Raw genomic sequence first — 14,827 nt, forward strand, 5'->3', positions numbered from 1 at the left:
TTTTTGCTATGGAAATGTCCATTACGGAGAGTTTATTTGCAAGTGAAAAGGAGATACAGACTTGTCCAAAAAGTGAAGGGCATCACAGAGTAAGCATTATCAGTGCAGCTGTTCTTTTTCAACATATAGCCACAATTAGGTGAAAGATGGATACAAGAAATTTAGTAGAAATTTAGATATTACAAAACTGGAATAATAGTAAATCTATCACATGACTTAAATCCCAGTTCATTTGAGGTGAGGCTAAAAGGTCAGCTTTGCAATGTTTGAAAGGATATAAAAAATAGTGCAGGGACAAGTGGGAGTGATATATATTTTACAGGTTCAAGAGAGGAGAAGTTACGACATAGCCAGTAAAAATACCCAGCATAGTTTCTTCCACCTAGATCAGCTTACTGCAATGTTCCTAATGAGGTACATCATGTCTGATTCTGTTTGTAGTCAGTGGTATATGGTTTGTTCTTCTCCCTTCTTTGAAGAAAAAGAAACCCTCTTTATGGACCTAGGTTAGAAAAGGGAATATAATTTGTTTTCTCTGATGTCCAGTGTGCCTTAATTATCAGATTCTGTCAGGTAGCAATCTTCAAATAATAAAAAGACTCCCAAACTGTTGCTCAATTAGAAAGGGAAGAGGGGCATCAGCTGCTCACCTTTGGTACCAGGTTTTGTCTGAACAGTATATAGAGAGACCAAAGTTTGGTTAACAGGTTTGAAGGAATCCAGAGAGGGACTGAAGGTTTTATAAGAAGAGCCTCCTTTACCACAAGTCTGTCCAAACATCTGGCAGAAAGAGATGGAGAGAGCATTAAACAAATATATATACACATATCATACCTCCTTTGGACACAATTACATTATTCTTTATGAACATACTTTATTTTTCTGTTGTAAGAGGTCGCTTTGGTCTGTGTGGAATATAGGGCCTTTCCAGATTACTTCCAAAAGGAAACTCCCCTTTGTCCTATGTGATTGCAAAGGAGCACAGGGCTTACTGAAATTCATATTCAAATTCAACATTATTTGTAAAAACCAGTTTTCCAAAACACAAACAAACAACCCACCACTTCTCTTCCAGAAATCTTAAGATTTAACTAATTTGTAGAAATTTATTTCCCTGCTGGAATTTCCTTTCAAGAACTATTTGTGTTTGTTTGAAGCTAATTGACAACCTAATCAAGTTTCCAACCAGAGGTTCTGACTGTGGAAATGAACTTTCACTGGGAAGCACCACATCTGCTCCCTAGAACAAACCAAGCAGGAGATAAAAAAAAAGCATAGAAAGTCATGGATTTTGTTATTGCTGTAACTGGAACAAGCCTTATGGTCCATTGGTTGGGGGAATAACCCAATAACATCAGGAATGAATCAGCTACATTACAGAAAACAAATAATCTGTCTGAAAGATCCCATTGTTGCCCATTCTTTTCTGGAAGTGAGCAGCTGCTGTAGTACACTTGAATAGTGGAGCAGGAGCGGTACGCTAGATGGTCTTTTAGATTTCCATAGATATGACATCATACTGGTTACCTGGAAACAAGGTTGCTTTGAATAATCTATAAGCATTATGTGTTCCTGAGAGGAAGCACATGGATTTTTTTGTGTAATCTTTCTCTTCAAAAGCCTTCTGATGTCTTCAGATTGCAGTGAACACCCAAAAGCAAAACTAGTCATTTTAAAAAAGAATTCTAGGAATCTGTATTTACAAGGTAAGTCATGCCCATCACTAAGTCTGTGCACATTGGGAATGGAAAATGTATTTTGACTCAAATTAAAGAGTTAAGATTAAATAAATTACAAAGTTGTATGTCCTGGCCATTACATCCTTCCTTTTTATATAACCACTACATTCTTCACACCTGAGGTAGTAATACTATTGTGATTGCCAGGACAGAGAGAGACTTCTACTGCCACTTCTGTTGTCTTGGTTGGTCTGCTGAAACCAGTGGTTTCTGCCCTATGAAGCTTCGTGCAGCTGGGTTACTCATGGTTTGCATTTCCAACCATTAGAGTGTACTCAATGGTCCCTTTATGGTCCCAGTATTTTTCATTATAGACATGCTTGACTTTACATATGGCACAAATTTATGTATAATTCCCCAGATAGGATTATCAGGTTTAAGGCCATAGCCTGAATTACAGAGAATTGCTAGTATCTCCAGGACTCCAAGCAGGAAAACATATCTCCGGATTAGTGGCAATGAAGGAGGAGAAAGGTGGCATTGAAGCCTGAACATCCATTCCCACTCATTTCCAGTTGGTGCCAGGGCTCAGGGGCTCAGTACAAACTATGTGTGTTACAGCTGCATATTTTCAGTGCACCAATAATACAGGAACAAGGGGAGAGTGCATGGACTTTGATGCATTGCTACAGCTGGAACAAAGCAGGGAATGGCACGCCAGCATCATGACCCAGGATGATTCCATGTCTCTCACCCCTTGTTTACCTCATCCCATGATGTCAAATTACCTGTCTGTCTGGTTTCAGGATTTTCAGGCATGGCAATGTTGCTGACCTAGCAACCCGAACCTCAGTCTGGCATGAAATTATGAGGAGTGAAGGATATTTTCTGGCCTCCAAACAGATGTGAGGCTTTCTGGCTCCAAAATACAGGCTGACTGGATCCCAACTGTATGATACAAGGCTTTATATATACTTCAGCTCCTCCTGTTGTTTCTTATAAGATGGAAAACTCATTTCCCACAAGATTTCTTCTTTTTTTGTTCTTGTTTTACCCAGGAACCTGGGTCATAAGATTTTCTTCTCTCAGCACCATGCAAATAGCACAAGATCACCCCGTAGGTTCCAGAGCTATGTAAGAATTAGAACCTGAGTCTCCCAAGTTCCATACCTTCAAGTGTTTAAATAAATTGCCTGCACCAAGCATTCCTTGGCAGCATGAATTATGCATTGCCATTCATAGATGTTTGTGCATACCTTTCATTCCAAAACAGATTGACTAGTTAGCTCATAGTGTAATCTGAAGACCCAATATGAGTCATTTAGGCAAAAAGTAATACCTCATGAAAGTGAAAAATACGCTAGTGGAAAAATAGGATAGAAAGAATACAAACAATCTAAAATAATAATAATAATGTGCTGTCAAGTCAATTCTTATTCATGACAAACCTTTTCAAGGTTTTCCATGTAGAGAACACTCAGAAGTGGCTTACCACTACCTTCTTCTGGGGATATCTTAGGACTGTGGAGCTTCCCAAAGGCCACATAGGTTGGCTCTTCTCCTTGGAGTAGGGAATCAAACTCCCAACCTCTGTCTCAGCAGCCAGATACTTAAACCACTGAGCAGTCCAACTACTGATATGGAGGGCTCTCAAATGCAGTAAGGCTAGCCTGCTGAATTTTTAAGTAAAGTAATACATACTACCATTTGTTGAGGGAGGACCATTAAGTCCAGATCTAAATTGATCTAACAGTACCAGTGGATGATCTTAATTAGAGATGAGGGCTTCGTATTTGTATATGAAGACAAAGCCCTCTGGCCCAGGTGGCCAGCCTAATTACCTCCCACGCCCAACCCGGCTGGACCACTTACTGCACTGCATGCATGGCTGGGATAATTTTCTGTGCCCCAATCATGGCAGTAGCTCAGCTGCTGCAGCCCTGCCTCCCTGCTCATCCAACTGCTCCGCAGCTCAGGAGGGAGACTTGTCCCCCTGTCCCCTTGCCGGCGTGGCTGGGCGAGCAGAGAGGCAGGGCTGTGGCAGCTGAGCTACTGCTGTGATTGGGGTGAAAAAGATTATGCCGGCCACATGCACAGCACAGTAAGTGGTCTGCACAGTGGGAACTGGGGGTGGGACATAATCAAACAAGCCACCTGTGCTTGTGGGGCTCTGTATTCGTATACGAATATGAAGCCCCCATCTCTAATCCTAATCAATCTCCTAAATTTATTGTGAGGGTAAAATGGAATGATTTTAGACCACATTCCTTGGAAAACAGATGGGGTACAAATGGGTTCCATACGATTATAGTAAAATTTTGGACACACTGCTTTCAGAGCATCTGCGGACACTTGACAGTACAACCAGTTCAATTGGGATATCTATGAAGCAACACACAAACTAGAAGTCCAGCACTGTAACCTTTAGTAAAGGTTTTTAATGACCTTCTGTAGTGTGACACTTTTTCCTGCTGTGGGGTAGAAACTTCTGTTTCTTCAAGGATGCATGAGAGGGGTAGGGAACCTGCAGCCCTCTAGATGCTAATGGTTAGGACTATTGACAGTTGAAGGTCAACCCCTGAGAGGCCACAGATTCCCCAGCCTGGTTGAGAGAAGAACAAGAAAAGATGGCAGGCTAGTTCACTCGAGCAATACAAGTAGCAGAACAAAACAAGAGCTCTAATTAACCCATCTGTGCTGTGTGGTCAACAACACTAGGGACCCTATGGATCATGGAATCCAGCTTCTGGGCTATCCAGCCACAACCATTGAGCTATGCAGCCACAAACAATATATCCAAAAAACAAGAATGTTTGATATTATGATTAGACCACTACATTCAAATACAAACATGGGCTCGTGTCTTTTTTAAAAAAAAAATTAGTGGAATAGTATTGTTCTGAATTTTGTACAAGGATTACATGGATTTTTCCCCTTTTTTGCTGGAATATAGTTGGATAAAACATCAGTGCATGAATTGTGATAAAATCAAAGAGAGCCTTCACATCTGATTTCATTTTCTGAAACATTTTACTGCTTGTACTTCTATAGCTCAGTGGTGTAAATAGGTTGGAAGTTCAATTTCCCACTGTGCCTCCTGCAAGCTGCACAGTCCCAGGATTGCCCTCAGAAGAAGGGAATAGCAAACCACTTTTGAGTACTGTATTCTACCTAGGAAACCCTGAAAAGTGTTGCCATATGTCAGAACTGACTTGGCGACACATGATAAAATTAAATTTAAAAGATAGGCATCTCCTTTATTCCACTTCGATTTGAAGAGAGAGTTCAGCAAAGTATAAATAATTCATTATACTTTTAAAGTTAAAATGTTATTTCTATTTTTAAAATAAATGTCTGTTTTTATTTTGTGATGACTAATAGTATATTCAAGAGGAACCATAAGAAATGGCTGCTGAAGAAAATGCAGGAGCATATGAGGAATTTGATGAGGCAGCTGAGGGAGAACCATCCCCAGATGAGGCGCTTCTTAGTAAGGAGACAGGAGGGACTGCAACTTCCCAAGGTGCTAAAAGGTATAAGTTTTCTTCTTCGTATATAATCCCCCATACAGTGTACATATCATTTCATATACAAAATATGTTATTACTACTATAAGATTACATGACATGGAAAAGCAATGCAGTTGTTTAAAGCAGTTGAAAGATATAAAGAATATCTTGGATTGCACCCAGAAAATCAGGCAAGTAAAGAATAAGAGAGACCAAATTGCTAACATGCGCTGGCTTATGGAGAAAGCTAGAGAGTTCCAGAAAAAACATCTACTTCTGCTTCATTGACTACGCAAAAGCCTTTGACTGTGTGGACCACAGCAAACTATGGCAAGTTCTTAAAGAAATGGGAGCGCCTGACCACCTTATCTACTGAGAAATATCTATGTGGGACAGGAAGCAACAGTTAGAACTGGGTGTGGTTCAAAATTGGGAAAGGAGTATGACAAGGCTGCATATTGTTTCCTTGCTTATATGTAGAATACATCATGCGAAAGGCAGGACTGGATGAATCCCAAGCCAAAATTAAGATTGCCAGAAGAAATATCAACAACCTCAGATATGCAAATGATTCTACTCTGATGGCAGAAAGTGGAATGAAAGAACCTCTTAATGAGGGTGAAAGAGGAGAGTGCAAAAAATGGTCTGAAGCTCAACATAAAAAAAAACTAAGATCATGGCCACTGGCCCCATCACATCCTGGCAAAAAGAAGGGGAGGATATGGAGGCAGTGACAGATTTGACTTTCTTGGGCTCCATGATCACTGCAGATGGTGACAGCAGCCCCAAAATTAATAGACGCCTGCTTCTTGGGAGGGAAGTGATGACAAACCTAGACAGCATCTTAAAAAGCAGAGACATCACCTTGCCGACAAAGGTCCACATAGTGAAAGCTATGGTTTTTCCAGTAGCAATGTATGGGAGTGAGAGCTGGACCATAAAGGCTAACCACCGAAGAATTGATGCTTTTGAATTGTGGTGCTGGAGGATACTCTTGAGAGTCCCCTGGACTGCAAAGATAACAAACCTATCCATTTTGAAGGAAATCAACCCTGAGTGCTCGCTGAAAGGCCAGATCCTGAAGCTGAGGCTCCAATACTTTGGCCATCTCATGAGAGAAGACTCCCTGGAAAAGACCCTGATGTTGGGAAAGTGTGAAGGCAAGAGGAGAAGGGGACGAGAGACGACGAGATGGTTGGACAGTGTCATCGAAGCGACCAACATGAATTTGACCCAATTCCAGGAGGCAGTGGAAGACAGGAGGGCCTGGCGTGTTCTAGTCCATGGGTCACGAAGAGTCGGACACGACTAAACAACTACACAACAAATTTTATATATTTAAGTAGGTTTGCTCCAACTATGACAAAAAACAAATCCAGGCTCTAGAAAATCCTGGTCTGGCAAGATAGAGGAAAAGACTTCACTCCATTCTGCAGTTTCCACATGCATTCATTATTTGATTTGAAGAGGGGACATTGCTGCTTATATGGCAACTCCCCATTCAAGGAGAAACCATAGAATATTGGAGTTGGAGTTCTTGCTCATATGACGATTTTCCATGTGAGCAAAAATGTTCTCTTCTCCAATTTATCAGTGTGATGGAACTTTTGGTCAATGTCTGTTTTTAAAAACAGACGTTTTGGTCAATGTCTGTTTTAAACCTGAAACTTTGTTACTACCCAGGCTTCACTTCTGTACAAGCAGTTTTACAATGTTATTGTGTACCATCATATTGATTCTGATGATGGCAATCCCCCTCAGGATTCTCTGCATATATTTAGAAGTGGTGTTCTGGTCCCTCCTTCTGGTGGTGCTCTGGGATAATGCAGCTTGCATTGTACAGGCTGCTCCGCTTTCAAGAGGCGCAGTGGGGAATCAAACTCTTGGTCCCTGGCTCCATTTTTTATATATAACCAAAAGGAGAAATGATACGTAAACTATGGAGGGTTTTTTGTAACAACTCTTGTGCCACAATGGAGACTAAGAGAAAGATAGTTCGAAAAGTAAGTTTTCCAGCCTCTGACCTGTGTGCATTTATTCAGAAGTAAGATGCACTGTGCTCAGAGGACGATGCTCCCTGATGGATGTACATAAGATTTCAGCCAAGATTTTTGAAACAAATAATGATGCATATTTGTTGCATATTCAAGTTTCCTTTCTTCCATATTTAAAAGGTCTGGGAGAGTTGAGAAGTAGTTCTGGTATAGATAACAGCCTCAAACTCTCTGAGTCTGAGAGGACTGCAGGTGCAGAATGCAACTCAGGTGCCAGGAGATTATGCTCTTCTTTTTTAGGAAGGACGGAAATAGGTGGACCAATACACCTGGCACTACTTCTACACAAAGAGTAAACATGGTTCAACTTAGGAAGTGTGGACAAACTCAGGCTTGTATACACCTCCCTTCCCCTCCTCATATATAAAAAAGCCAAGCACTTCTGTTTCTGTTTAGTGGCAAATCACACTATACTATTTTGCTCACATTAAGGAAACTATAGTTTACCCACAAACCAGGATCACAAGCAATGGTTTGATACTGTTCGTAATCCTACTTTGCCTACAAATCAGAACTGCAAATAGGATAACACCATGATTTTCAGTCCTCATCTGTGGACAACCTATGATTTGTGCAATCCATTGTTTTCTACTAAAGCAGATATAAAACAGTCTGATCTATACCACCTAAACAAGACTAGCTAAACCAGGGACCACAGAGCATGGATTCACACTCTCATAAATGGAAGAAATTTTACAGCTGCTCCAAGAAGGAGATGTGTGGGATGGTTGGTAGTATTTTTATTGGGATGGACAAGGCAGCAATATACCATTCGGGTATGCTGGAGGAAGAGGCATGGTGCTTTTATTGAGGATGTGATCAGAGACATGCTAAAATTCATCACCCCTTACTCATTATTCTTTCCTGCTAACCATGTAACACAGTTTGAAATGCATCACAAAGCATGAGACTTTGGGTAGGGAGATGAAGGACTCTGGTATCTTCTTTCCTCCTTCCTGTTGAAGGTTGTGGCCTAGAAAGGCAAAGAGTAATATAGGAAGTAAATGACAGGGTACATAACTGGTGTCATCAAGAAATGTTTAGATCACCAGACTGTGGTCTCAGTGCTTCTATTATAAGGCACTTTCATGGCGATGAGCTCTACTCACTCATTCTGGGAATAGAGATGATGCCTCCTTGTATCGGGGAGCTGTTCTGTGGAGGAACTTCCATGAGCATTGACTGCTTACCTTCAGACAATTCCCCAAAATGCGAAGGTTGGGAGTAGGTATGCTAGATATAGAGTGTGAACTCAGTGTGATCCCATTCCACTTACAATGAATGAGCCATGTATTTTGCTAATATATGACTAGGGCTTGGTCCCCACATGAAAAATGCTACACAAATACAAAAAAATACGTATTTTTGTTCTTTTGGTTTTCTTCTCTTTGTACACTGGCTACTGCTAGGGTAAACTAAGATGAATCTGTATCTTACCATTCTGAATATTTGTTTGTTTGTTTGTTTATTTATTGGATTTTTACCCCACCCCTCTAGACCATGTCTACTGTTGCTGTTTCATTCATTTTATAACGGATATAATAATCATGGGTTGTCCAGTCAGTTCCTGACTTATGGTGACCCCTTTCCAGAGTTTTCTAGGTAATGAGCACTCAGAAGTGGTTTACTATTCTCTTCTTCTGGGAGTGCCTTGTTTCAAATTAATCTACATGATCAAATAAATGTGGAAACGGGCAATAGGTGGATCAAGTTTAAGACTCTAGAAAAAGGGTGGTTCAAAAGTGCAGTGAATATGAAATATGGCAAGCAGGGTGTTAGGAAGAAGTAATAATCTAATAATGTCAAAATTATGTTCCTATAATTCAGGTTATTATAGAGTATTAACAGACCCTAGCTTTCTTTTCATCTCCATGTCAGAAACAGTCTAGTTGTAGAATACTATATTTGCATATTTTTGCTGCAGCCTTTTGTTTTTACTTATTTGCTACATGAATTCAAGTAGACATGTCCTTTAAAATGTTCTCAACTTCAAATCTTTTTGTTTCTTTATTATATCAGCCCACAACCAGCAAATTCAATCGACTGCTGCTGTCTTCTTTGGAGTGTCATCTGGTTGGCTGTCTTGGTTGCTTTTGCTTGGCCCTTAAGTGTGCTTATGTCAGCCCTTTATGGATTTGTGGCACCCCTGATTACTCTCATAGGCCTTGATGATATGACTGATTCTATGCTGCAAGCAGTACATGTGGGAAGAGAATGTGCTCGGAACGTCAGATCGGGCAGGCCCATTGGTTGAAGAAAATATCTCTCAGCAGTTAGCATTCTATTCTTTCTCAAGTCTTCTGCCTTTACATGCATCCTGCTCTGTATTTCTGCCTTTCACCCTTTTGCATTAAAAAGTACTTGTTTCAATATATAAGTGGCTTCAGGAGGTGTTTAACTGACCTATCATTTTGGCCTTTAGTCCATGAGTGTATAAACTGTATTTATACTATAAAAAACCAGTAAAACTGATTCCTAGGAGCTTTCAGAAAGATTTTCGGAAGCACTCATAGGGGAAAAAAATTATTGGCTGCTACTGTTGCAGTTAACCAATTTTATACTGGTCTTATGGGGACAGGATCACCTGAAGGAAGGACTGATAAATCACAGTGCAACTTGTTATTTCCATGGAGTCAGTAATTCAAAACACATACCGGTAACTTTTGATAATTTTCCTCTTGATACAATAACAATCCCTGCAAGTATTCAAAGCTGATACGTATATAAGCTGGGTACAGATGTTTTCTTTAGAAAAATCTTTGACATAAGGCTCTTATCTCAAATATACAAATCCGTCCCACTCCTTGAGAAATGACACAACATTGTTTGTTCGTTCAATTTGTATACAACCCATATGATCTATGGTCACTCTGGGCAGTTCACAGCAAGTAAATTCCATTCAATAGATTGCCAAAGGAGAGATAATTCCTTCTGGTATGATAGAACAGTGCTTGACTATGAAAACCTGAAAAGAAAGCTACTATATATTGCTTGGTTCCCTTTTAATCATGTAGAAAAAGGCTAACTGTGCTCCTCCATTATCCAGACTTTGAACTTTCGTGAGTAGGGAAATATATAATCTATTTGCATGTTATACACACACAGGGCTTCTGTATATGAGAAGTTACACTGATTGAGCTAAGTCCCCTCCTTGCTTAGCGTCACTCTATGTAGTTCATGAGTCTTGAGTGTAAAAAGCCTTCTGAAGCATTTTCAATGCACAGACATCAGGGGAACATGGAGATGTGGTGTGATGGCAGGTATAGAGCTAATCCACTTTTGTTTTGATTAATGGATGGTATCATGAGAATATCCTGTGGAATTTTTGACTTGCAAAATATATTGGAGATACTCAAATATTATTTCAGCTATCAGTCTTGCAACAACACTGTAGTTACTGTAGCATAATGGTCATCAAGCAGAAAGAACTGTGTTCACCAGCTTGTGTCTCTAGGAGGAAGGTTGTGTAGCATTATTATTGTTTTAGTGCATATAAAGAATAAGAAAACTCTAATCAATGGAAGACAACTTTTAATATCCATCAATACTTATTGTGGACTATGAAAAGATTCTAGCATTTGATCATTTCTATTTGAAAAGCAGATTATATGTCAAACACTGAATGTTTGGAGGGGTCAGGGATGTGTGCTATGTAATGTGTTTTAAATGCCTCTGACTGATTTTTTTTTGTTTCTTTATTATATCAGCCCACAAACACAAAGTGCATTGAGCTGTGGTTGCCTTCTGTGGAGTTTCATCTGGTTGACTATCTTAATTGCTTTTGCTTGGCCCTTCAGTATGGCTATGGCAGCCCTCTATGGATTTGTGTCGCCCATGATTTCTCTAGTAGGACTTGAAGATATGAGTGATTCTATGCTGCAGGCAGTGCATGTGGGAAGAGAGTGTGCTCGGAACGCCAGAACAGGCAGACCCCTGATTTGAAGAAAAAAATCTCACATTTAGCATTCCATTACTACAGAAGTCTCCTTCCTTTACATGTATGTATTGTTAATTATCATCTGTATCTCATCTTTTCACTATATGCATTAAAAACACATTTATTTCAATATAGAAATAGCTAGTTTCATTATGTTTTTATATGACTTACCATTTTAGCTTTCTGTGTACTGTATTATACTTTAAATAAGCACTATTTAAATCCCAGAAAGATTCTTGCAAGCACACTTATCAGCTGGGATGATTCAATTAACCATTTTATCTTATAGTAGAAGGGAAAGCAAGCTACAAAAACCAGCTTCACAAAATTATCAAAGTTGGCAAATGTGAGAATATTATGGAATTATATTTTGGACAGAAAGTTATGCTAGGAGATGGAATATGTTCCTTTCTTTTCCAGGGTGGGCATTTGTGAGAAGAGGTTCCCTGTGTTCCAGTCTATATGTGATTATTCTATGAGAACATATTGCCAGTTTCCATGAGGTACACCAATTGTTAGGAGGTACAAAAGCACAAATATTCCTAAAATTCTCAATGTTCTCTTTTAATTGTGTACAAAAATAAGCTTTTTTGAACCCTGCTGCAATTCTTTACCACACTGAAAAGCCTGAACTAATACCCCTGAAGGCAGGGATGGCAACCAAAGACAGGAAAATGGACAATAGATAATTAGAATTTTAAAAAAACAGTGTCTGTTCTGTTCAGATCAAGCTTCTGTTTGCTGGCCCTCATCCATCACAATATTGAGTGGAAGACCTCCACAGTTTGGAATCGTCAATGACAAATCTGATTGGAGGACAGTGACACTCAGGTTTTTCCCTGGATGGAGAACCTGCATGGCACTATTGGACTCATTGCAGCCACCGCCAAGTATTAGCTACCAATGCTTTCTTCCCCCAGAACTTGGGAGTTTGGTGCAAGGACAAAGTTAAACTCTGATCCCCATGACATGGGCTCCTAATTATGACCTTCCATAGCTGCTGTTTGGGGTGGCAAGGTTAAATTTTAACATCTGCTGTGGTTACTGATGATGCCTTTAGTGCCACAGCTAGTCTTGGCCTCTGTGTATTTCTGTATTCTTTTCTAAAATATATAGTGATCAGAACTTCCTGTCAAATTAGCATCCATTTGCATATCATTTGAAGACAGAATATTGTGGAGATGACTTGTTCCTTTTGTACTAGCCACAGTGTTCCTCATCTGTGTTAAGTGTTAGATGTTGTGTATCGTCAAGTCATATCTGACATATAATAACCCTAACAGGGTTTTTAAGGTAAGAGAACTGTTTAAGTAGTGGTTTTACTAGTGCCACCGCCTAGTGAGTTTCCATGGCTGAGCGGGATTCAGTCCCAATCATCTGAGTCCTAGTATGTCACTCTATCCATTACATCACACTGGGTAACTCTGCTTCATCTGTATTCAAGTGCAAATGCCCGTAAGTGTCCCTCAGAGACAAACCCTTAATGCCTCCTTGTATTCTTTAATACAAGCATGTCAAAGCAGTTGGTTTGAATATGTATGTCATCAGCTTTTCTGTGCCTGCCATGGAACAGAAGATTTGCTTCTAGTAGCACCTGAGGCCCTATGGCTCCATAAATAAAATAGCTGTCTTTGCAAATATCTGTCACTTTGGAACTCATAAGAAGAACTGAAGCTGCACTTTAGCTGTACATTTTAGATTTGCATGCCTACCAACTTTCTTGGGGGGAGGGAGTGGGTACGGGTATGTTCCCGATTATTTCAATCTTTAATAAATCATAATTGACAAATTAATCCTGTGTATTTTTTGTAGTGAATTGGCAAGAGCGTATAAAGTTGATTTCTAAATAAAAAGGCTCAAAGCCACTGATTCCTCCACTGCCATTTTGCTGCAACCTATTATATAACATTTGGAGGAACTTGTTGTTTTCTTATTCCCTAAAAACTGTAATCTCACTTTCTGGCAGAAAGAAGTAAGATTTTGCCCATGAGAATAGATTCCCTCACAAAAAAAACAAAACAAAAAACAGATACTGTTCTTATTTTACACAGGATGCGACATATCCTCTTCATCTGATGCTTTACAATGCAATTTTCAGTTACAAGTTGAATGTAATAAATTGCTGGTTTGCTTTCTTCACTTTAAGTGAAACAAATTAATATTTCCCAGACCAAATTTAACTTGGAAATTAAATTAAACTGGAAAACAATCTAGGTATTAAATCATGGAGAGTAGGAACTCTGCAGTGTGTTTTCTTCATATAGCTTTTGATTGGTTGAGAGAGCTTGGACAAGTTACATTAAACAGGATGAGTTCAATGCATCTTGGCCAGTCATGGAGATATATAATACTCAAAGATATGCAGTCACACTATTTGATTTCTATACGGAAAATGTATTACCTCTATTTAGGCATTCATTAAAAATAATCTCAACATGTGAGGAAAGAGCGAAACAGTTGCTTCTACCTGTAGAACCTTTCCATGTGACTGGGAATCCTGAGGCTTTATCTATAGCAGAGGCTTTTCCCTTCTCCATTCTCCATCAAAGGAGAACACCAGGGATAGGGGTCAGGCAACAGCTATCTCTCCAATCATAATACTGAATAGAATTACATCCAATCTGTATTTCTTTTTTGCCAATGGAAATGTTGCCATTTTGATTATACTTCTACAGTATTTTAATGGTTTTTTTAAGTATGTAGGAATTTGGCACCAATTCCCCCTTTCCAAGTTCTATTATGTTGCAGGTACGCACAAGATTTGTGTCTGAAATGTTGATAAGAAAGAACAGGCCACAAATGTGTTGGGACATAATATGCCTTTAATTAGAAGCTGTTATCAAATTCTCCCTCCTCTTTTCTGAGGCTTGCTTTCCTAATGTCTGGCGGAGACATGCACACGTCTGGATAATTTACAGGCTGACTTCCCAAAGGGCTCTGCTCTCTGCCATATAATGAAGTTCCTCCAGGATACTCACTGACAATCTGGGCCATTGCATACCAAGCCAAACCCACTCAGCAACTGCCTCTCTTGACTTTCTATTTTTAACTTAAGAAGAACAAAAAATCCTTAAATTGTTGGGATGGATCTCGGGGCTTCCATCACAAGAACAAATTTTGAACCTATTTGGAACAACAATTGAGCAGGAACACAACTGCTACATTTAATTAATGTGGTCTTTTTTGTTTTTGGTTTGTTTTTCTTGTGCTCTGTTTAATCTTCCTTGTTAGGTAGCTGAATGTGCATAAAAACTGGGGGCTTAAGAAGACATGTGCTAATGTAATCCAACGAACTCTTTCCCCACCCTGCCTGCCTGCCAAAAATGCAGGAGGGAAGAATTCCCCTCCCCCTTGTTCATCAAAGTTTAAAGAGACTTCAAGTGTGCAATGCCTCCGAAACATATGCTGCTTTCTCTCTTTGTTAAGTTCATTTTTGTGACAGCCTCCGTAATCAACCTGTTCACCTGCTGTTACTGAATATGGGCTTGGATGGTGGAACAGAGAGGGAAAGAATTGTTTAATTCATTAACACAGAATAGATTAAAAACCATTAAAGAGATCCCCCCTATAAAATCAAAGAGGAACTCCCATCTTATAAAATTGTATTTACATGTTGTAAACGATAATGTAAAGCCCTGAATTCTAGCA

At 39.5% G+C, this 14,827-nt stretch overlaps 1 long non-coding RNA gene across 1 annotated transcript in view; it reads right to left on the reverse strand.

Annotated features, from left to right (window-relative positions):
• Positions 1 to 14,827, reverse strand: part of LOC144588688 (uncharacterized) — a 17,095-nt gene continuing 2,268 nt past the window's right edge. Inside the window, exons 2-3 of the long non-coding RNA XR_013544347.1 lie at positions 651 to 780; positions 1 to 502 (exon numbers count right to left, since the gene is read on the reverse strand). This is a non-coding gene — a long non-coding RNA (uncharacterized LOC144588688). The remainder of the gene's footprint in view (positions 503 to 650; positions 781 to 14,827) is intronic.

The sequence above is a fragment of the Pogona vitticeps genome, chromosome 1, assembly GCF_051106095.1.
Source record: "Pogona vitticeps strain Pit_001003342236 chromosome 1, PviZW2.1, whole genome shotgun sequence".
Classification (NCBI taxonomy): Eukaryota; Metazoa; Chordata; class Lepidosauria; order Squamata; family Agamidae; genus Pogona; species Pogona vitticeps.